This window comes from Cyprinus carpio, chromosome B2 (assembly GCF_018340385.1).
Source record: "Cyprinus carpio isolate SPL01 chromosome B2, ASM1834038v1, whole genome shotgun sequence".
NCBI classification, from domain to species: Eukaryota; Metazoa; Chordata; class Actinopteri; order Cypriniformes; family Cyprinidae; genus Cyprinus; species Cyprinus carpio.
The window spans coordinates 13,718,821-13,733,748 of NC_056598.1; the positions used below are offsets into that span (position 1 = coordinate 13,718,821).

The 14,928-nt window shown below is 36.5% G+C and overlaps 1 pseudogene; it reads left to right on the top strand.

Moving 5' to 3' along the window:
- Positions 1-1,303: 1,303 nt before the first annotated feature.
- LOC109064847 lies at positions 1,304-13,919 on the top strand (annotated as a pseudogene).
- Positions 13,920-14,928: the final 1,009 nt, after the last annotated feature.

Genomic DNA, 14,928 nt, shown 5'->3' on the forward strand with positions numbered 1-14,928 from the left:
GTACCAATGTGATAATGTCTTGAGAGAACATCCAGTTTTTGCATCTCTAATCTAAATGATTAATTAATTTAAGATATGCATCATTCTTGCACACATTTGGACAAAAAAATAAGCATTTTAGTCAAAAATTTCTACCTGCTGCCTTGATCGCTTGTGGCCTTTCTAACTTTTCAAAGTAATGCAGTATCTGGGAATATAAACAGATGAAGCTATATTATCACATGAGGGCTCTTTTTACACTTCTTTTTATACCTTAGTATCTCACAATCTCATAATTATGATTTAGCAAAGCATTACTTTTTTTGTCAGAGATAATCTTATAAAGAAAGGGGGTTATTTAAAGCAACACTATGTAACTTTTTCTTTGTTTAAAATTTGCAAATGTATATAATGAGCGAGTACATCATAAATTCATCTACCAAAGCGCCTTTTTGTCTTATCCCAAATCACTACGGTACATTTACAATAAGTGATTATTTTTGGACTATTGTAGCCTGTTCGGGTCGTCACCGCTGCGGAATAACACATACCTGCGTGAATCGCCATAGACATACATTGGAGAAGTAGCTCCGGTTAGAATGTTCTTCCGCGGGATGCGTGCAGTTCTGTTTATTAACCGCTAAAGCGCCAAAATTTACAAAGTGTTGCTTTAATAGTTGTGTCGCATATGTTTGCTATTCATATTCTATTAATCAGCTCATGCTAAACAGTCTTCTCTCATATACAACGTAAAAGGAATGTCTGATTGATTCTATAATAAATCGATTCATCTGCAACTCTGCGAAAGCCTGATTCATTCTTGTGAATCAATTCATTTGGATGATTCATGTAAATGAACCGATTAAAAAAAAAGATTCACAAGCCTTGGTTTTGGCATATCTAATCTAAATGATCTATTCTAAATATATGATCTTAAATCCATTTAACATATGCTCACTTGCATCATTTAAGGATAAAAAAAGAGCATTTTATTCAAAAATGACTTCCAGCTTGTTCATTTACAATCTTTTCAAAGTAATACACTGTTATTGTATCAGGGAATATTAGCAGATGTATGTTTTCACATGAGGGCTCTAGTTAAATTTCTGACCTAGTGCTTATACACCCCCTTCATTTCTCCCATGGACATCTGTCAGCAAGCTCAGGTATCATTTTAGAGAGGGAGCGAGAGCCGAGAGAGACAGTTGGGTACAGCCCAAGGTCCCCTGCCACTTCTGTTCTGACTGGCCGAGGTCTAGCATGGTGCTCCACAGGGCCGTTCAGGCCACTCGTGAGAGGGATGCGGAGACTTTGAGGGCCCTGCATGAGTCCGGATGTCTCAGTCCAACCATCAGATGCCCAGAGAGCTTCACCTGTCCACCACGCCGCCCGCTGCGGGCAACTGGACTGCCTGGATTTTCTGGTGAAAGAAGGTTGTTTCCCTTGCCACACTCATACGAAGAACGGTGCCACGGCCGCCCATGATGCTGCTGCCAGCGGGCACGTGCGGGAGCTGCAGTGGCTGCTGAGACAGAAGAAGTGTGGGATTGAGGTGAGTGCCATGATGTATCAAAAGATAAATTTGACATTTGACAGCTGGATTGATGGTGCTCTTGAGGATGGGCTGCTGTGTCAGTTTCCTTTACTGTCAATTACACAGGTCATTGATGATGGATGTACAATGTGAGTAAAGATACAATTCTTTTATTAATATCACTGATGGTATGATAGCGTATCAGTATATTGAAAGGTCATCATGATGTACTACTTACCATACGCATAATTCCGATGCCTTTAAACTAGGTATAGGCCTACTGGATGATGATATGCATCTGTGCCTACAGGATTGTGATGGCGAGGGTGTGACGGCTCTGCACATGGCTGCTGTTATTTGAGGGAGGAAACACAGAGGCAGAGACGGATTGTGAAGCTCGAACTGCTCATTTCCTGCTCCCCAAGGTAAAGCTCACAGACTGTTACGCCATCCCTGATTGGCTAAGCACTCAACTTTTAGTACATTTCACGTAGCCAGTGTACTTTTAACCATAGCTTGTCAAGTTAGAAGATAAGAGGAAGAATAAGTCATAATTTCAAGTATTGAACTGTTCTTTTAAAAAAGTGGCTGGTTGCAAATTACTGACAAAAAGTACATAACTATGTTTAAGCAATTTAAAGGGATAGTTCACTGTAAAATGAAAAATCATTTACTCACCTTCATGTCGTTCCATGACCCCACTACTTCTGTGGAACACAAAAGAAGATATTTTGAAAAAAAATTCTCAGTATTTTCAGTGGTAACCTTTTGGTTACCAAGCATCTTCAGATTATCTTCTTTTGTATTCTGCAAAGTCAAACAGAGTTGGAACGGCATGAGTAATTATCAAAATTAAATTTTTTAATTATTGAATTATCCCTTTAAGACACAAAAAACAATGAGAATGTTTGGATTTAGGGTGAATATCAAACTTGAAGAGATAAAATGGTAAATGTTAACTAAAAGAATATAATTTAATTTGTTTATATAAATGAGTAGAAAACATACACTGAAAAAAAAAATTAAACAATTTTTTTTTTGATAAAACTATTTGCTCTAACATTTTTAAGTAAATTTGACTGCTTCTGCTGAGTACAATTTACATGTTACTGTCGAGTTAAATCTACTTATATTGAACTTAACATCCAGAATGAAATTAAGTAAATATTACATAATCTTATTTAATTTAACATATAGAATTAATTAAAATCTACTTACCTAAGTTAAGTTAATTTAACAAAGATAAGTTAATAATAAGATAAAAAGTTTGCATAATTTTTACTTAGTCAAAGCTCACATGGCAATACTTTGATTTTCAATATAGCATTAAACCATGCTTCAAAAGTGTATGTTTTACTCAGAAACATCTAAGTAAATAATACAATAAATATTATGTAGAAAATATCTACATGATTAGTAAAGCGGCCTTCACCCGAACACAGAGACTTCAATACTTGGTACACAACACACAATGACAGTAGCGTTCAGTGGATCGTTTTTGAGTCATTTTGAGTAGAAAATGAACTCCAGATGTAACATAATCGCAGGTTACAAAAGCAATGATAAAACAGAGGAAATACAGCTGGAAATCAGCAAAAAATCAACTGTATTTATTATTTATGATCCAGTATATGATAGGAACACAAGTATCAGAAAGGTTGAGTACGTTTTACTTTAATTTTCTTACTATTTATGCTATTCATGATTTAATTTCTACAAGCCTGAGATTGAGTACTAATATCAAATTTACTTTTTTTAAATTACTGCCTAAACTAACTTTTCATGTAGAAATTAGATTTGTTTTTCTGTAGTATTTACTTCACCACAGAATCATTTTATCAGTGTAGTAAAGATAAAAAGAGGTGTATCATTTTTTGTTGTTGTTGTTGTTGTTGTTCAGTTCATTTACACAAACCATCTGAATGAACTGTTGCTTCTGATATACACCACTGCTATAAGTGACTGTCATGTGCGTTTACATAAGTTCACCTTGAGTCATGCTTAGACAAGTACACATAAAGACAGCAGCTTAGAGTCACGTTGCCATTTCTTGACAGCTGCTGCTCATCAGGGAGGCTGGGGAAAGGTCATCTGACACGTTAAACTCACCAGCTGGGCTCTGTCCTCTAATATATGAAGAGACACTTTCCTGCCACATGTTCCCACCTGTGGGTTTACTGTACATCTACACTTGTTCATGCAATAGAGCTTATACCTCTCATTAGCTATACATGCAAATCCATAAGAAATCGGACTGATGGATGAATCAGATTGAAGGGCTGCCTTCTAAACACCTCAGAGTGAACTTGATCCGAGTGAAATTTGGATGGGATTGGAAGGAGTGGTGTAGATGTGAAATATTTGGATTAATTAAGCATATAAATGGTTGAATTTACAGTTGGATTTAAAATACTATTTTCTCAATCGGATCAAAAAATATTTTTTGCACATGCGCAGTGCCATGATCCATATATTTACATACATTTTACATCTTAAGGACCAGCCACACTACACTTTTCGTTCCATAATCTGCCCTGTGAAATTGTATCAAATGAAGACATGTGGCCAAGAAAAGATCAGCGTGACCTCTAAAATTGCAATGCTGCAGTAAAGAGTAGATTGTAAACTTTTTACATCTTGGATGTATTATGTTTTTAAAAAGATGCCAGAGTGTGACAAATTGATATATATGTGATATAGACTGTAGGTGTCAGTAGAAATTTTGCATGCTCAGTGTCTAGTGTGACTGCAACTTTAAGAATGTGTCTCTGTTTCTTGTCATCTTTCAAACTAGTCAGTTGAGGTGATATATGTTTGTATATTTGCTAAAATAGTGCTTTCGACATATATGTCAGGTGTCTTTTTAGTTATTATAAAGGCAAAGACTTATACAAACAGGCCAAATACACACTGAATAGGGAGATAAGAGTGGCAAAGCAAACAGGTCTGTGGATGATGCAGTAAATATGGGATTGCACTACATCCTCCAACATCTGGACAAACCAGGCACTTATGCAAGGATCTTGTTTGTGGACTTCAGCTCCGCTTTCAACACCATCATCCCGGACACCCTTCAGAATAAACCCACACAGCTCTCTGTACCCACCTCCATCTGTCAGTGGATCACCAGCTTCCTGACAGACAGGCAGTAGCTAGTGAGGCTGGGAAAACTCACATCCAACACCCGCACCATCAGCACTGGAGCTCCTCAGGGCTGTGTTCTCTCCCCACTGCTCTTCTCCCTGTACACAAATGACTGCACCTGTAAAGACCCCTCTGTCAAGCTCCTGAAGTTTGCAGATGATACCACAGTCATCGGCCTCATTCAGGACGGAGAGGAGTCTGCTTACAGTCAAGTGGTTGAGCAGCTGGCTGTCTGGTGCAGTCACAACAACCTGGTGCTGAACACACTCAAAACTGTAGAAATGATCACAGACTTCAGGAGAAACCCCCTGCACTCCCCCCACTCACCATCATGGACAGCACTGTGGCTGCAGTGCAGTCATTCAGGTTCCTGGGCACAACCATCTCTCAGAACCTGAAGTGGGACATTCACATTGACTCCATTGTGAAAAAGGCCCAGCTGAGGTTGTACTTCCTTCGTCAGCTGAAGCTGGGTCGGCCAGCAAATCAGATTTAAGAAGACTGCAATGGACTGTTAGGACAGCAGAAAGGATCATTGGTGTGCACCTGCCCAGTCTTCAGGACTTGTACAACTCCAGAGTGAAGAAATAGGCAGGTAACATCATCAAAAACCCCTCTCACCCGAGACACAACCTGTTTGCACTTCTCCCCTCAGGCAGATGCTACAGATCTCTGTGCACTAGAACATCTAGGCATAAAAACAGTTTTTTTCGCCCATGCCATCTCCAGTTTAAACAGCTAACATATGAATCATTACCTGTGTTCTGTAATTCTTTCTGTAAATCATTATACATCTTTAATTATTGCCTTTCTCAAGTATTATGTAAATACATATGCATATCTCTTTATTTATGCAGTTCTACATAGAGTAAAAATGCACAAATCTGTACATAAATCAATCCACTGTTCCAGATTCATACACATTATTTATTGCTAAGTCTTTCTAATTTTATTTTATTTTTATTTTATTTTTATCTTTCTCTGTTCTCATATTAGATGTGTATGTATGCATGTATGCATGTATGTACCAGGAGCACCTTAAAAAAAAACACAACAAATTCCTTGTGTGTTTGCGCACACCTGGTGAATAAAGCTAAATCTGATTCTGATTCTGATCGCGGTGACTTTCTTTGGTTCTGAACGTGGTGACTGGGTGCATGCATTGAAGGTTTGTTCAGAATACATGTAATGCACATATTAACAATTTGTGAATGGGGTTGTAAAGTTTAGGGTTCATAACAGAACTTTAAGAATGTGAAATCGGATTGACAAAAAATTAGTGCATATTATCCAGCGAGTGCAGTGCTGTTCTGAAATGAGGAGGCAAAGTCCTCACAAAGTCAGAGTGATTCATACACTTTTTAATTAGATATTTTGTAGTATTGGCATTGTTTTATTTTTATACTACAAATTTTTTTCTCATCCAATTTGTTGTGAGGAGGCACTGCAGGAAACACCTCTGATGTAAACATACACTGAAATGAGCTGTAAACTTGAAGTGGCTTGATAATTAATGTTGGTTTAATAAGGGATGTATGTTATGTTGTTAGTTTATAGATGCAATGTCTAAAATGTGTTATTGGTGTAGGTGTGTGGACTGCCAGACAGGAACTGGAGCCACTCCACTGTATTTGCTAGCGAGGGCCACCATCGCATTGTGTAGCATCTTTTACTCACAGGAGCAAAAGTCCTGAAAGACCTCTGGGGTGGGGCCCCCCTGCATGATGCAGCAGAGAATGGAGAACCGGAGGTATCTGTCACCCTTCCTTTAGTTCCAATCACAAATCCTTACCATGAACAGTCAGAGGTTTATACAGTTTAAGCAGTGTTTGAAATGCTTTCACGGAGGCTTTGAATGACAGCTCTAATCTCTTGTTCCCTCAGTGCTGCTGTGTGCTGCTGAATAATCACATCAGTCCACTGGAGAGAGATTCAGATGGGTTTACTGCAGTGGATCTGGCAGAATACAATAGCTATCATGACTGTGCCAACTTCCTCCATGATGCTGATGCTCATGTAAGTTACTTAGTACTTTCTTCAGCACAACTTATTTAACTGAAAGCACATTTTTAATTAGATGTTTTTATTTTCACTATTTTACATAGTTCTCTTCATTTTCATGCAATTTCTTGAATATACCATATACACTCATGTTCAAATTTTTGGGGGTCAGTAAGATTTTAATTTAATGTAATTTTTTTTTGTTGAAGAAATTAATACTTGAAAATTGATTAAAAGTGACATTAAGACATTTATAATTTTCAAAAAAAAAAAAAAAAAAAAAAAAAAAATCCTGTTCTATTAAACTTCTATTTATCAGAGTATCCTGAAAAAAGTTTCACGGTTTCCACAAAAAAATATTAGCAGTTCAACAATTAAATAAGATGAAACGATAAGAAATAATAATAATAAATGTTTAAGCACCAAATCAGAAGGATTTCTGATGGATCATGTGTCAAACTGAATGCTGGAGTAATGGCTGCTGAAAATTCATCACTGCATCTCAGGAATAAATTGCATTTTAAAATATATCACCCTAGAAAAAAAAAAAAAAAAAAAAAAAAAAACGAATTAAAATTGTAATAATATTTTACAATATTACTGTTTTCACTGTATTAGTGCAGCCTTTTTAAGACATTTTTCAAAAACATTAAAAAAATCATACCTCCCCCAAACAAAAGGTATGTGTAGTATATGTGTATGTGAATTTGTGTAAAAACTGAAAGAAAAGGGGGAAAAGAAAAATGTAATACAGAAAAAAAGTACAGAGAAATTTAACTTCTACAGTACAATATAAGTTTATTTGTATAGCACATTTAAAAACAACTGGTGTTGAGCAAAGTGCTTTACAAGGCTAAAAGAAACAGGCAATAAAGACACATAGTATTAGAGAAACAATAAAAGTAAGATCAAAAAAGCCTAAAATAAGATAAAATAGAGGAGAAAAGCTTGAATAAAGAGAGAATTCTGATGGGAATCAAGGGATATTGAAGGCCGTGGAAAAAAAGGTACATTTTCATTTAACATTTGACAAGGTTTGGGCGGATCTGATGTAAGCCAGAAGGCTATTCCATAACTTTGGCCTGATGACCGCAAAAGTGCGATCACCCCTGATTTTAAGTCTAGTTCTATGAGCATATAATAGATCAGAGTCCCCAGATCTGAGTGATCTAAACTGTGAAGTTTTCATTTTTGTGTGAACTATCCCTTTAAGGTAAGTTATGGTTACTGTTTCAGTGTTACACATTTAAAAGTCAAATTTACCCTACCTGGGTGAAAGTAATAAAAACAGTATACTTAAGTATAGTATAGCAATATTAATTGCTATAGCTTAAGTATAGCGATTAAGTACTTTGAGACCCATGAATATTGCATACATTGACAGCTGTTGATGTGGATTTTGGTAATACTCCACCTTGTGATAGCAAACTGCTACTGCCACCTACTGGCAAACACTCTACCTCTCTAGTGAAATAGTAGCTCATATTGGCGAGTCATGCTACAAATAGAGGACAAGGCACAAATATTAAAGTGCATTTATTAAACCACATACCGCAGCCAACTGAGTCATTCCCGCTGAAGAACCTCTCCATTATTTATCAGATATGGGACAGAATATTCTTCACAGAAACATCCTATTCAGAAGGCTGAACAGATACCACTAATCCCTTAATAATGAAGGCATTAATAATTTGATTATAATTTGATCCACATCTGCTGGGAGTAAAAGTACTGACAAATATTTGTTTATTCTTGTGGAGAATGCTGTCATATGGGACAATTAGAAAAAAAAAGTCTAATTTAATGAAATCTAATGATTTAGTTGTATATATCTGGTCCTTTTCATGCATTTTTAGAATGAATATTTAGAGTGTGGATGGACTCAAAATGGATCATTTTATGTTCCCTTCAATGTCATCCATCATTTGTGAGATGGACAAAAGTTCAGAAGTCCAGTCTTGAGAATTCAGTGATGCACAAGAAGACTTATACTGTATGAAACACCAATACGCTATACATCATTTGCTAAATAGGCTACTTATATTTCAGCTCCGCCTCCACTGTCACTCCAGTGCAAAAGGGCATCAGATACATCATTGGTTCATAAATGAAGTGGAAACTATGCAAGCATCAGCCATTCTTTTGATAGCATAAATAGGATGGCATATTAAAACGTTATGATCAGACACTACCTAATTAGCACGACACTTAGTACTGTCTGGTTGGCGCATTAAAGGACCTATCAGCTATCAAGTCAAGTCAAGTCAAGTCACCTTATTTATATAGCGCTTTATACAAAACAGATTGTGTCAAAGCAACTGAACAAAAACAGTGTCTCAATAATGCAAAATGACAGTTAAAGGCAGTTCATCACTGAATTCAGTGATGTCATCATGCAGCTCAGTTCAGTTTAAATAGTATCTGTGCAATCATTTGCAATCAAGTCAACGATATCACTGTAAATTAAGTGTCCCCAACTAAGCAAGCCAGAGGCGACAGCGGCAAGGAACCAAAACTCCATCGGTGACAGAATGGAGAAAAAACCTTGGGAGAAACCAGGCTCAGTTGGGGGGCCAGTTCTCCTCTGACCAGACAAAACCAGCAGTTCAATTGCAGGCTGCAGCAAAGTCAGATTGTGCAGAATCATCTGTTTCCTGTGGTCTTGTCCCGGTGGTCATCTGAGACAAAGTCTTTACAGGGGTCTGTCTCTGGGGCTCATCTAGATGTCCTGGTCTCTGCTGTCTTTCAGGGCTGTAGAGGTCCTCTCTAGGTGCTGATCCACCATCTGTGCTGGATACAGACTGGATCCGGGTGACTGCAGTGAACATCTGACCTGGATACAGACTGGATCTGGTGTCTACGGTGACCTCGGAATAAGAGAGAAACAGACTAATATTAGCGTAGATGCCATTCTTCTAACGATGTAGCAAGTACATCGGGTGTTATGGGTAGTGTTCTCGGTTCCGGTTTACCTAATTAATGCAGCCTAAAAATCCTTTAACGGATTTGGATATTAGAAGCATATTAGTGTGTTATGTGTAAGCCAGGTTAAAGAGATAGGTCTTTAATCTAGATTTAAACTGCAAGAGTGTTTCTGCCTCCTGAACAATGTTAGGTAGGTTATTCCAGAGTTTAGGTGCTAAATAGGAAAAGGATCTGCTGCCCGCAGTTGACTTTGATATTCTAGGTATCATCAAATTGCCAGAGTTTTGAGAACGGAGCGGACAGTGAGGACTATAATAATGTAACAAGAGCTCGTTCAAATACTGAGGTGATAAACCATTCAGGGCTTTATGAGTAATAAGCAAGATTTTAAAATCTATACGATGTTTAATAGGGAGCCAGTGCAGTGTTGACAGAACCGGGCTAATATGATCATACTTCCTGGTTCTAGTAAGAACTCTAGCTACTGCATTTTGGACCACCTGGAGTTTGTTTATTAAGCGTGCAGAACAACCACCCAATAAAGCATTACAATAATCTAACCTTGAGGTCATAAACGCATTGATTAACATTTCTGCATTTGACATTGAGAGCATAGGTCGTAATTTATATTTTTGAGATGGAAAAATGCAGTTTTACAAATGCTAGAAACGTGGCTTTCTAAGGAAAGATTGCTATCAAATAGCACACCTAGGTTCCTAACTGATGATGAAGAATTGACAGAGCAGCCATCAAGTCTTAGACAGCGTCCTAGGTTATTACATGCAGAGTTTTTAGGTCCTAGAGAGGTCCCCTCTCAGCGAGAGCTTCGGAGCTCTACGGGTGAGGACGATATGCGATCCTCCCTCTCAGATTTCAGAGGCCCATAAATGCAGTCAGTGTGTTTGTCAGAGGATATTTTACTCCAGTGTGTTTGGAGTCACTCATGCTCCATCAATCCATCACAAAGCCAATGAGAGAGAAAGAGATGTGGTTTTCTCACCAGATTTGTTTCTTTATGCTGACATGGCATCATTTGTTTTATTTTGAGTGTATGGGTCTCCCCAAAGGAAAGTTTGAGAAGCACAGTGGGGTTCTTGACAATAATTATTGTTTACAGGGGAATAATTACATAAGATTAGTTTAATTATTACCACAGAAACCGAATGAAGAAAAAGGCAGACATAATGCAAAACAGACTGTTTAGGCAAATATAAAAAGGAACAATTTTAAAAAATCTATACATTGACTCTAAAAATCTGTCTTTGTAAAAGCTTAATTTGGCATAATATTAAAAAGGATAATGTAATAAAAATATTATAAAATGTTTGTATTACTGATGTTTGTATATAACTGATGTATATTGCTTTATCTATTCCAACATCCCACCATATATAATATGGAGAAATGTTTCCATATTTAATAATATAATTTAAATACAGAGTTTTATAATATAAAAGTCCATGAGGTCGATGAGACGAGCAGGAATCACAGCGGTCTTCACTGGACAAACAATAAATGTACGTGCTAGCTTCAGTATTAAAAAAGTCATCCTGAAATCACAATTTCTACCAGAATTTAAAAAAGTCAGATTTGAGAGATGTGAACTCAAAAATTACAAGAGAAAAGTCTGAATTGCAAGATAAATAAACTTGCAATTTTGAGAAAACAAGTCATTGATGTTAACTCAAACTTTCGAGATATAAACTGCGAAAAAATAAAGTTTGTCTAACAAAATTGAGAGAATGAGCTGCAATATCCTTTTATTAACCCCCACCCCCACCCCAACACCTACAGACTGATTGGTTGTTGTAGGTTATGCAGCCTTTTAAAACCTTGCCAATAGTAATGTAATTCACAGCTGATTTATACAATAAAAGCTGCAACAATCATATCAAAAAACTATAAATCTGAAAATTTTAGTTAATAAGAAAGTGTAAAATTAAAGCAAATATTTATCATTTTATTTATTAATAAAAAATGCATTTGTTGTGAAACCTGAGCTCATAAATCTCATCTTTGTTAATGACGAAATCATAAGAAATCAAATAACTCTTCATCAATTAACATTTTAACATTTCTATCTGTGATTTTATTTTCAAGATTAGCACTGTTTGAGGCACTGTTGTTAACTTGCCCTTCCTTAAAAAAAAGGGTGTTGGTGGTGTTTCGGGGAGAGTGGTAAATTTTCATTCAGGTCTGAATACAGAGATGTAAAATAGTTTGCAATGACATTTATTTGAAGTGAATGTGTGGTGATATCAATGGGTTTGTATGAATCTGTTTATTGAAAGTAACTTCAACTTTGAGGGTCAGATAGGAAACATCTGCCCATTTCTGGGCTTTTAAACAACACATCAGACACAAGGCAGCAAAAACTGACTACATCAACAAATTGTAAAGAGCAGCCAACTCAAAGCACTGACATAAATCACATGAATGACAGTGTCATAAAGTGCCAAAAGGCACCAGGCAAAGATGCAAATAAAGTGATGGAGACCACTTGCTTGCAAAAAGAGCGTATTGTTGTCCTCTTTTTGAGCCACTGGAAAAGGTCTGCGTATGCAATATCAATGTGAGCCAAGATGAAACAAGAGCTCGGCACTCTTACAGGAGAAGGAATAACAGCTCCAGTCTTAAAGCCAGGAACCAGATCACTGTATCATCTTTACAGATGATTGACAACTGGAAACGCATTGTCTCAGGGGTCCCGTCACGACCAGTGTTGGGGAAAGTTACTTTTAAAAGTAATGCCTTACAATATTGCGTTACTCCCTAAAAAAGTAACTAAATACGTTACTTAGTTACTTTTTATGGAAAGTAATGTGTAATGTGTTACACTTTCACGTTACTTTTTAAATATGAGCAGGGCTTGATTGTTTTTAATATAAGAACTCTATTTATAGCAAATGTAAAAGCCCTTTCACACCAAAAAGTGTAATGAATAAACCTCAGGCTGAAGGAAAAGTAAATTCACGTCTGTACAGTAGAACACAGGAGAAGAAGGTTCAACACTCTTCAGCAATAAAAAAAAAACAATGAAGCACAATTGTTAGTTTATCTAAAGTCATTTTTGATTATTAGTATGGTTGAACTGGATCATTAAAGGTCAGCAGCAAAGACACTGTTAATAAAATTGGAATAGATACATTTGTGTTATTTAATATATTTAGTTACTGCAGGTTTGCGTCATATTCTGAGTTTGCATTTCACTGTTTTGATTAATTTTGATGAATACTAAATCGGTTTTGTTTTTTGTTTTTATGTGAGTGGGATGAATTAATGTACATTCACATTTAGTCTAGAACTACAGTAACATCATGTTCACACAGCGCACACAACGCCTCCATACTTCCAATTTCTCCCAATATGGGAACAGGAGGCTTGTCAGTCAAAAAAATGGGGGAATACAAAGTAACTGGCGTTACTTTTTTGAAAAAGTAACTCAGATATTTTCTTGTAAATTAAAAAGTAATGCGTTACTTTACTAGTTACTTGAAAAAAGTAATCTGATTACGTAACTCGCGTTACTTGTAATGCATTAGCCCCAACAATGGTCACGACAGATCTGGAGCCTCCAAAGGAAGCACGTGACTTACTTGCCCAAGCAGTTCCTTCCTCGTGTGGACGGCGCTCCTGTTGCTTATGACAGCTTGACTCTTGACTTGTTCATGCTTGGCTATTTTCACATTCTTGGGCTGGACCTCCCAGCTGAGGAGCACAAGATGAGGCACCTGCTATGCTTTGAGGTGTTCGACCACATGGTGAACTTTTCCTTGGAGATGGTCCGAGACTTCCACCAGACTGTCCTCAGGGAGACTGAGGCTGGGAGACGTGAGTGGAAAGATGCTTTTGAGGACATCAAAATGCAATACCTTGGGAAAAGAGAAAATTAAATATATTAGGAATCCGTGAAGAATTCTAAAGCTGTGCCACAGGTTATCATCAAGAATACTGCATCAAATGATGGAGGAAATCCCAGCAGAGATGGAAGCAGTGATTTCTCAATATTTAGCAATGATGAAATTTGTAAATATATTGATCGCAGTTTCACCTTCTGGAAAGAGAAAGAAGCAGAGTTGTTTGATTTTTGAGGCTTTTGAATGCAGTGATGGTTTATACTGTATCTGAAGACAATATATTTGAGAATTATTTTGAATGCAAAATAATGTGGAGGCTTTTTGAATACAGATAACAAATAAAAAGATATTTGTTACATAATAACGCATGTTAATTAAGTGCTTTGTAATGCAGCATCAGGTAAAATGTACCATATATAAATAAATACCTTGATTACACAATGAATCTGGACAAAAAGCCATATTCCACACATTTTTAAGTTTGCCTTTTCTCTTTTATAAATAAGCCATTATTCAATTGTCAAACCGACATTGAGTTCAATGCATAAATATGCATGGCGGTGGGTGAAATGTGTGTGTGACCTGCAGTGATGTTCAAACCATCCCGAGGGGCTGATGAAACGAATAGGATGGAGTGTAACACTTGTTATATAGCAGTAGTGCTATAGTAAAGATCAAACCAGAAAACACTAAACATAACACATCTACATTATATAAAAGCTACATATCACTCAATACATTTTAGCAGGAAGGAAATGTTGTGTATATTTTAACACCATTACTGTGATAAACACATACACATTACACAAACAAGGAAACCTTAACTTGAGCTAAGGAAATGACTCTTGCTGTGGCATGCTACTGCTAATCTACTAGCATGTAAACACCTTTCTCCTTTTTGACATTAAAGTAAATGCTGAATTGAAGAAACCATTTACTTCATGGATTTTCAAGATCTGTTACCTTACTAACAGTACAAAATAGATGTAAATACACACAAATTTGAACATATTCTATTTTCTTATAATATGCTGTGATTTGCTGCTTTCATTTAAGGACTATCAGCAGCAGTATTTCAAACACATCTCCTTATTCATATCAAAATGTTAGTTTTATATAATACTATTTCACATAAGCTACATACTATTTATGCTTAAAGTTCCCATATCTAGAGAGTGTTGCTTAGTAATAGAAAACAAAAGTTATTTTATACATTTTTGAGGGATGTTTTTGTGATTTTATCATCAACGTTATCTCCAGTAAACATAGCCTAGTTTTCTTGTCTATTTTTTTTTTTTTTTTTTTTTAGCCCCAGGCTGTAGATTAAGAAGGAGTCTGCAGACAAACAGACTTGTCAAGATATATAACATGCATTGAAGTTTCCAGGACACAGTAATGATCTCACCTCTAATATTAGACACATAGTCTACAATTTGATTTGGATACATTTTAATGCCATTCTCAGTTGCACGAAATTTCTCTTGTTTT